Here is a 10,702-nt window from a genome sequence, read left to right as displayed (position 1 = left end):
TTTAGGATGTTAGATCACATATATAAATATCTTTTTTATTATAAAAATATTTTTTGTACCAACACATCTAAAAATATCTTATAAAATGAGACTATGGGGAGAGTAATTTCTTGAATTGAGATTTTCTCAAGATAATTAAGGACATGTCCCAACACAAGAAAAGGTGGTCCAAATTAGTAGAAAATTACAACGGGAACGTAGGGACTTATTTCCCTTCAATCCTGTTGCCTCCGAAATTAATCGATGCCATTGTCTTGACTTCATCTGCCTCCAACATGCCTATCAAAATTGACAACAATGATGATATAGATTAAGAATAACAATAAACCTTCCCTTTTAGTGAATTAGTTTCAATTTCAGTTATTGAAAAACCGTATCCCCTCAATTTTATTTATAAGGTAGTAAAAGAAAATATTTTTATCCAATTTATAAATTATGTCATTGATTTTTTATCCTAAGTTTTTCATTTTACCTTCCATTTAATATCAATGAGAGAAAATAAATTATTAATATATATATATATATATATAATAGGGATAAAGTTAAAAACTTATTAAATTTTCAAACATAGTTAATAAATTTTAAAATTTTTTATTCTAATAAAATATGTTGGAAGTGACTTTTAAATAGAATTAGAGGAATAAATGTTAGAAATTATGCTATCCATTATTTGAATATAAACAAAATTTAACTAACTCACACAATTTAAAAAAAAAAAGATAATCATAATAATTATGTCTGAGATTAAAAAATTTGAATTAAAATGCTCTTATGATTAATCCTTCATTTTTCTAATTTATTTAATGAAAGGAAATTAAAGAAAAATTTTATAAATAATTCTTAAAAATTATTGTTTTACTCATCAAAAAAGAAATCATTTAAAATTTATTTTTTATAATTAAAAATGGAGAGAGTATATCTCAAATTGGGAAAAATGGTATAATGAAAAAGTTTGACACGTGCAAAGTTCACTTATTTTATTTTTGGATTAAAGACTTAACGTGTTGATTTTTTTTTCTAAACTTTTTTTTGGTGTGTTGTGCATTCTTTCAATGACCCTAAATTTTAAATTAAATTAAATTAAATTAATTTTTTTTCAATTAATATTTTATTTAAATTAGTTTTATAGCAAGTGAAGAGTGATAGTTTAAATGAAACTTATGCTAGTAACTTTCTTGAAAGTTCAGAGTTCTTTTTTTGTAATTTTTCTTGTCTTTCTTGTAATTTTTTCAAATTATTCTTAGCCAGATTTTTTTTTCTTATTCTTTTGCGAAGGACAGAGCATCCCATTCTTTATTTCTCTTCATCGCTATTGTACTCCTCTAGTTCTTCTCGTCAATTTCCTTTGCTTGTCATCAGCTTGTGTCTCTTTACCATCGCTAGTTCGTCCTCTACTCTTCTCTCCATCCACATCGCCGGCTGCTGTGGGGTTGGAGTCATCAAATACTCCTCCCCTATCGTCCTCCTTTGCTCCTTTCATGCCTTGTGTTGGCATGTGTATGTCTGTCATCTTCAACTTCTCCTCCTCCTTAGTTCTAGCCATTGCACGTGCTTATGGTAAGCTTGTTGTTTCTCTTCTCTTTGGGTCAAAGATTCTGCCTCTGTTTTTTCAAATTATTGCTACCATGAATTCTTGAGAAAATGAGGAGCTGATTTAATTTGGTTGATACTATATATAATTTTATTGGAAGGTTAAACTGAATGTTGATGATAAAGTTAATATGAAAAGTTATTTAAATTATTGAAGGCTTAGTATGGACTAAGCTTTGAGGAATGTTTTCAAGGTATTTGTAAAAATGCTTGAGTAAATGATTTAGTAAATTAATGTTGTTAAATTTCCATTTTATATCTTGAAAGTACAAGGGTAAATATTAGCTTGAGCTATTGGTTGATATTTTAGGATGCCAACATAGGAGAAATGATTTAATAGAATTATCATTATAGTTCTTTGTTAAGTTTAAAGAAAGCATAAGAAGAGTTAATGTGATCTATCACGGTTGATGATTGAGGATGGATTACAAGGTGTACAAGGATGAATTTAGATTTGTCAAATAATATAATGGACTCAAGGATACTTGAAAGATAATTGACTCTAGTATTATCTTTAATATGGTTTGGAAAATTAAATTGTTGTTATCTTGAGGAATATCGAGTTTCCTATAATTTAGTTTGTTTTGTGTTTTTAAGGTATCCAAACATGGAATTTGGTGGAGGTAAAACTATTTAATTTTCATATCAGGGCCTAGAGGAATTGTAAACATTACTTCAAGAATTATATGTGCTAGATTATTAGAATTATGTAGCATCTAAAGAGAAATTATAATGACATAAGGATTGTGGGTTTATGTGCTAGATTATTTGGACATTGGAGTATAAGTGGGAACTTGAGAGAATCGAGTCATAAAATTTTTTTTGAAAACTCCTAGGTGAATGGGCAATGTCCCAAATAATTTTTTGCAAAATGTTCATGAAATCTTTTTATTTAAATTTTGATATTATTCCTTTAGAAGTTGTAAAAACATTCTTGACAATTCTATTTTTGTGATTTATGTTACAAAATAAGAAGTGATTGAAGTTGATATAGAATAAACAATTTTAATTTTTAAAAAGTAATTTAATTGTTTAACTCTATGTTAATACGAAAACTTTTAATACAAAAATTCATGCAAGGAAGAAATGAAAATGAGTTTAAGAAATGGAATATGGTAGTTGAATGGTATACTTTGGAATCGAAAATGTTGAGTTGTTTTCAATTCCTTGCACGCTTGATTGTTTTTACTTGAGGGGAAGAGTTCAAAATACTAGATGCTAATAGTAGTTTCATTAGCCCTTAGCGTGCTATAGTATACCTAGTTAATAGGGTGTTTGTAGGGGGTGCTAACCCCATGCGAAGGCCAACGTACGTGGATCAAATAAATGGTAATTTATGAGTATTGTACTCACGCTTGTTTTCAAAGGCCTCGAGCCTGTGCTTGATTATTTTATGGCTTTAAGATGCACTTGTTGGTTACTTACCCCCATGGACTGTATGTCCATACTTGTTGGTTAGTTACCATCATGGATTTTGTGTCCGTGCTTGTCAATTTTTCTGATTAAGTCTCGTAAATATATATATATATATATATATATTAAAATGAGTTTTGAAAACTATCGTTTATTCAAAATAATATTTGTTGAATCGATTGTATTTTTTTGTTTAAATTTTAAAAAGAGTTTCATATTATGGTATGAAAATGAAATTCTAATGATGTGTCACCATTAATTAGATTCATACATATATAATTCATATATTTATATAGAATCATGTGGCCTGTGGGATTTGAAATCTCATTGATTTTCTTAATTTAAGCTTTTTAATTATTATTGTTATTTATCTTTGCCCTTAAATTTCAATTGGGATGCTACTCATTGGAAACCTTTTTTGGTATCAAATATTGTAGCTAACTTTATGCCTTTTGCTAATCATTAAAGGGCCTTATTGCTTTTTGGATGGTGGAATCACATTTTGATCATCCCCTTTAGTGAAATATGTATTTTATTATATGATTGTAATTTAGTGGTCCGCATATACTGTAGTTAGGTCCTAATTTTATTTTGTCGATATGCAATCTGCTAGAGTGAAACTAGTCTTCTTTGTTGGATTGGCTAGCAGGATTTTTCTATTGTAAAAATTTCAGGAGATCCAAATTATAGAGGAGATTATGTTGAAATTTCTACAAAATATTTAAGACTTTATGAACTGTATAATTATATAAAAATTATATATTGATATTTTAGCTTAATTTTTAGTTGATTTAGGCTTATGAAATGTAAGTTTATCTCATATTCCATGCTCGTCATACCTTTAGAACTAGGGTGCGATAACTCTCAAATCAAGGATGGCATAATATTGCCACTCATATATTATAAAGGAAGCAGTGTTGCTCTCATCTATTAAAAATAAAGCAATGTCACTCTTTCATTAAATATCCATTAATTTAATCATTAATTCATCCAAAAACATTACAAAGAAAGACTTAGAAAAAGAAACAAAAAAAAAAGACCGAAAAGCTCTTATAAAAAATTAATATTGAAAGTGAAACAATGTTAACAACTAGGGTGTTTTGACTTATACCCTTTTTTTGCCCTAATTTTATCCTAATTATGTTAGGATAGATTTGTTTTGACTAAAAAAAGGGATGAGACTTTATAGGAAGTGGACAACAATATGTTTAGGAAAAGACAATATGAGACATGAGATCACAATCGAGACATCCTATCCCGAATGCATTATTATATATTTTTTGTTTTTCTATTAATATTTAATACTTTATTTATTCAATTAAAGTTGGTATATATTTTTTGTTTATTTATTTTCTTTTCTTTTTTCATAACCATATATTCATCTAAGTTATGTAACTTAGTGCTTCATTTTTTGTTAATTGTTATAGTATTTGCAATCTGAAAATTATTTGTAATTGTTTTGTACTTGGTTTTAAGTTATAATTGTCATAGGCCTTCTTTTCACTTCAAATTTGTTATAAATGAATAATTAAATTTATATACTCATATTGTTTAGGTTTTGAATTTAACAAAGTTATGTAATCTAAAAATTATTATTATTTAAATCTCTTTTTTAATATTTTGTGACAGTACAATAAATCAAATTTTCAATGGAGAATCTAGTTTCACCCTGTGAATACCCTATTGATATAATAATAATAATGATAATGATGATGAAGAAAAATGACAATCAAGGACCCTTTAAGGTTATTAATTTCAATTGAGGATCATAAAATATTGAAACCTCAATTAAGGATCATGGTCCTTACTTGAAATTTAAAAAAATGTGATTGGTCTTAGGTTGCATTTGGTTTCTCCACTTTTCATATTCAGAAAGTTACTTTTTACATTTAGAAAGTTAAATGTTGTTTGGGGGCCATTTATTACATAAAACTGACTTTCCAAAAGGGCTTTCAGAATGGGTTGAAATGAGAAAATTTCAAAATCTCTGAAGAATAGCTTTTGAAATGTAAATTGAAGCAAGATGCATTAATTACTGATACCTATTATTTTAAAATGACCATGATACCCCCTTGTGTTTGTCTTTTTCTCATGCTCGGGCTCTTTTATGTGTTTTAGAAACTCATCTCCTCATTCTCTCTTCTATATGTGTGTCGCTCGTCTCGCTCTGCCATTGCTCCACCATCAGTTCGCCATTGCTCCGATGTCTCTCGTCCTTCTCTCCTCTATCTCCCCCCCGCCATCTGGTCATAAATCTGACTTCATCCATTCTTCCTTGCCCGAGCTCTTGATTTATTTTCATCATCCTTCCCCGCCATTCCAATGGCCATTTTTTCATTTGTAGACAATGGATCGAGCTTGTTATAGGTCTTGGAAGACATTATGAAGCTGATAGACACGAAAACACCTAGGACCCGTTGAACTGAACTCGGATGCTCAAAACTAAACTTGGATGCTCTAACCTCCTCTCCAATCTGCTCTTCCATCTAAAGGTATGATATCCTCCAACCATTTTTTGCTAAATCCAGAAATGGTGGTCTTCTAGTATGTTTGATCGATGGTCCTCTGATTTTTGGTATGTTCGATTGGGTTATACTCTATTTTTTTTCGTTGAAGCTAGTTCTACTCTGTTTCACCCACTTCTTCTACTTGCATTACTAATCCCAAACTCGAGAGCTTCTGAGAGAATTTGAACGTTGAAGCTAGTTCTGCTTTATGTGTATGTTTTCAAGTTTTCTTATACTCAATGAATAGGAATCGAAACGCCTTGCTGAGCTTCTTGTACACGAAAGCTAATGTTAATGCTTATTGTTCAGTGAGGACTTGTCATTCCTTTAATAATGTTTTGTACTTCTTTGATCAACAACCAACTTTTTTTATAAGGGTAATAGCTGATCAAAGATTTTCTGTGTGTGTTTGGTCGTTTTTACTCTTGTACTGCTACTAGCTTAGTTCTGCTTTTAGCTTTTTCATTAAAAAGAAAAAAAATTAATAATAGACTTAACTATGCTTATTTTCCTTGATCAGTATAATACAACAAGCACTTTCATTGAACTAGTTAATAATTCAATTTTTTTCATAATATTTATTTGCATTATTTAGTTATGCTTTGAGTGTATGTTTTCAAGTTTTCTTATAGTCAATGACTGATTAATTTTAAGTTTTGATCTCTTTTCCTAAGAATGTGTGTGTTTTAAAATTTTCTTGTACTCAATCAGTGATGAATTATTCTGGGTTTTGATCCTTCTCTTGGAAATGTGTAATTGTGTGTGTGTGTTTTTAAGATTTCTTGCACTCAGTCAGTGTCGAATTCTGTGTGTTTATGTGTGTATTTCCAAGTTTTCTTATGCTCAAACCAATGTTGAATTATGGATCTTGGTCTCTTTTCTTGGGAAGTTTGGTTTCAAAGAACATATATGTGTGATTGCTTCAAAGAAGCATGTTGGATCTTGTTGATTATGAAGTATTTTATTCATAAATGAACATTAGATGGTTTTACTTAATTAATTAATAGTTACTTTGTTTCCTGTCAAATGTGGGTGGTTTATTTTCTTTTATTCTGTTGATTTGAGATACAAAAAATTATTTTAATAAAGTTTTAACATGGAAAGTTATTCTTGGCTCGAAGAATGGTTTTGTGTGCATACTGTGTTCAGTTGGCAAATAGGTCTAATTTATGTTAATTAATTATTGAGAATGTAATATTTCGATAATAAATATGAGTAAAGAGAAGGCACTATGGACTGCTGAAGAAACTGAATTGTTCATTAAATTAGCTCTCCAACAAGTTAGAAAAAATGAGCATAAAGGATCTACCTTATTAAAGGAAGTTTGGGAGGCACTAATGTAACAGTTCAATGCATTAAACTTTAGAAGCTATGATAAGAAGTAAATGAAGAACAAATGGGACTATTTGATGAAAGACTAAAATATATGGGACAAACTGCTAAACAAAGAGACTGGCTTAGGATGAGATAGTGAAAAGAATACTGTATTAGTACTGGATGAGTGGTGGAATCAAAAGATTAAGATATACAATTATATATGGGATGCTATATATTTTATGCTTTATTCTGTAAATATATTGGACTCAGTTCTTGTAAATGTGCGGGAGAATCCTGAGTACAAAAAATTCAGACATAGACTACTTCTATATGTACAAGAATTGACATAATTGTTCTAACCAGTTGCAGCATGGGACACTTACATGTAGACAACTGTGGCTGATGACCTGCAAGATATGTACATGCCTCAATTGGATTTGACCGAAGGATTAGGAGATAGTGATGATGGAAGAAACATTAGTGGAGGAGCTCTCCCAGAAATTAGGCCGGTTAACTTGAACAATGCATACAGCAGTGGTACTAATGCAGGGAGCAAGAGAAAGAGAGGTGAAAATGGTCAAAACAAGAAGGGAAAATGTCTCGCAACAGTGATGGTTGATTTAGTGAGTCATTTAGTTTCCACACAAGAGGATAGGGTTTCAACATTAAAGTCAATTCTTAATTCCATACAGGGTGAAACAAAACCAGTTGATCAAAATATGGTGGATGATGCAAAGGAACTTTATGGAATCGAGAAGATTGCTTTTGATGAGGTGCTTCTTGGATAGTATGCTGTGGCCTTGCTTGATAAGACTGCAAGGGACATGTATATTGGGCTTTAGGACAATAGAAGAGCATTAGTGGCCTATTTGAATTGCTTGGGCAAAAAAGTAGATTAGATCAATCCTTGTTTGCCTTCTCAATGTTTTAAATCTAACTAGTGCTGTTTATGTTGTTAACTTTGTTTTGAAACTGATTGTGTTATTTGACTCTTGTTTTATGTGCTTTTAATGTCAAGTCATGAATAATAGTGTAATAGTTGTTAAATTATGTTATGCAGTTTTTATGGATGAAAGTACACAGTCTTGCTTATTACAATTACTTGTACATGCAGAAGATGATGAGGTTGAGGCTATTACTGCAATAGTATCTAATTACTTAACAACTTTATTGAAAGAGCCTTGTAAAACCAGCTCATAATCAGGTCATACATGGGTGTAAGAAATTTTGCAAGGGCATCCTCAACATTGTTATGACATGTTTCGTATGGAAAAAGATGTTTTTCTTTAACTTTTTGATGAACTAGTGCAATATGGTCTGCATCTAACAAGAAGAACAGGGATTCATGAAATGGTCAGTATGTTCTTAAATATTGTTGGACATGGAGTGGGGAATAGGATAGCACAAGAACGATTTCAACATTCAGTAGAGATTGTTTACAAACATTTTAGAAATGTATTGCATACTTGTGATAAGCTAGCAAAGGAATATATCTAACCAGAAGATCACACTTTTCAAGATATTCATCTAAAAATTTTAGGTGATTCACGATATTGGCCATTCTTTAAAGATGCCATAGGAGCAATTGATGGAACACATATCTTATGTGTGGTCAATGTTGAAGAGCAAGGGAAATATATTGAAAGGAAAGGTATTTCAATACAAAATATAATGGCCACATGTGATTGGGATATGCACTTCACTTATGTCATGGTTGGATGGGAAGGGACTATCCATGATGCTCATTTGTTTGACCATGCACTCACAAGGCCGGACATGAAATTTTCACATCCACCCTAAGGTATATTTCATATTTATCTAATTTAAAATAATTTTTTCAATATTTTTTGGGATCTTATAATATTTATTTTTTTATTAGTAAGTAAATTTTATTTGTTAGATGCCGGCTATCTAATGTCACATGAATATTTAGGTCCTTATAGATCTCATAGGTATCACTTCCTAGATTTCAGGTGTCCATCTGGATTTGCAAACAATAATGAGGTTTTTAATTATTATCATTCAAGCTTAAGGACCACGATTGAAAGAACTTTCGGGTTTGGAAAAACAGATTCGCAATCTTACGACACATACCTAGCTATCCATTTGTGACACAAGTTCGTATGGTCGGTGCAACAATGGCTATACATAATTTTATTAGAAAAAAATCTATAACTGATTTTAACTTTAGGTATTTTGAGGATGAAAATATGATTAACACTAACAATGATAATGACAAGCATGCATTTTTATCAACAATTTCAAGTACAATTTCAAGTGTAGCTTTTGAGAGAAAGATGAATAGGGTTCAGGATTCTATTTGAAATCAGATTGTATATTATAGATCGAACCGTTAATCATGTAACTATTCAATATTAATGAATGTTTAACTATTTATTACATAATTTTTTTCAATATTAAATTTTATATTCTTTTTCTTATTATTTAACATTTTGAATTTTATGTTATTTTAAATTTGTTTCACATTTTTTAAACATTTCTAATATATTATATTTGCATAATAAAAATTATAAATTATCATAAATCAATGTCCTTTTTGGTCATTACATATTAAAAAGTATATTTTAAAAGTATAAATTTTTATTAATCCAAACAATTTTTAATTTGCCAAATTGACTTTTGAAAAAATGTATTCAAATATAAATTTCATTACAACAACTGACTTTTGTCAAATGAATTTTTATCAAACTGAAAATCAAATACACACTTAAATGACTTAGTGAAGTTAGTAAATTTTCAAGTCACTTTTGTATATTTATAAGTGACCTGGGAATGTTTCAAAAGTAAGTTTCTTTTATAATGAAAAATAATTTATTTCTAAGTGCGGTTCCTTATTTCTCAATTAATATTAATAATATTCCCATGCCACGATAATGATTTCAGTGGTGTCATCTTTTTATTTTTCAAGTAGTAACTATATGTAAATAATCATAAAATTTGACAAATTATTAGGTTCATATTCTTTAGTAAAGCTAGTAAATTTATGTCATATCTTGAAATATAAGAGTGGCCGACATGGGATATGTGTACAAAACACATATCTCTTGAGTCTTAATTCAAAACATTTTTTAATACTCAATTATATTTATGTTAAAATTAGAAAATCCTAGATAAATTTATATTTAAACAAAAGCCTTAATATTTTTGTAAGAATTTCAACAATACCTCCCTTATAGGTATGATCTCCCAAAAATTCGACAATATAGTTTTTTTGTACTTTACAACCAGAATATCACAAAAATTAGGAGCACAGCTCCATTCAGCCAGTGGATAGAGTATATAACCAAATAAGAATCCTAAATATAGCCTATATGGAACACTTAATCATGTTTTTAAAACATAATACATAAATTTCATAATTACATCAAAAAGAGATATTTACAAAACAAAATTTCACCTCGTTCCGCAAAAAGTCCCTCAGTGGTCGGTAGGACATGCAATGTCAGTTATACTATTTGAGACTAAACAATTCTCTAGTTAATAACATTCCAATTATAGTTGATGAAAATAATGGAAGGTACATCATTGAGTTTCTTATAAACTTATTAAAATAATCAATTGAGAATAATATAGCACAAACCTTACATAAATATATGTATATATGTCAACAGTTATGTAAATGTAAAAAAACTATGAACACATGAATTTAATTACAACTTTATTAGAAATTCAAGTTTTGCTTTAAACATCAACATTTTTAAACACTTTGGGAATTATATAGCTCAATACAAAATTCAAATATGGTAAAATAATAGTTTGCTTTAAAAGACTAAATTTTAAGAAAGATTAATTTTCAAAATTCATTATTTAATAGGACTTAATTAGAACGATTAATAAGCATGAACACACAATTT

The sequence above is a fragment of the Prosopis cineraria genome, unplaced genomic scaffold, assembly GCF_029017545.1.
Source record: "Prosopis cineraria cultivar Desert tree isolate PC_DT_omini unplaced genomic scaffold, ASM2901754v1 PC12, whole genome shotgun sequence".
In the NCBI taxonomy this organism is placed as follows: Eukaryota; Viridiplantae; Streptophyta; class Magnoliopsida; order Fabales; family Fabaceae; genus Prosopis; species Prosopis cineraria.
The sequence above is the reverse complement of the archived record's forward strand: the minus strand, read 5'-3'. Positions refer to the sequence as shown.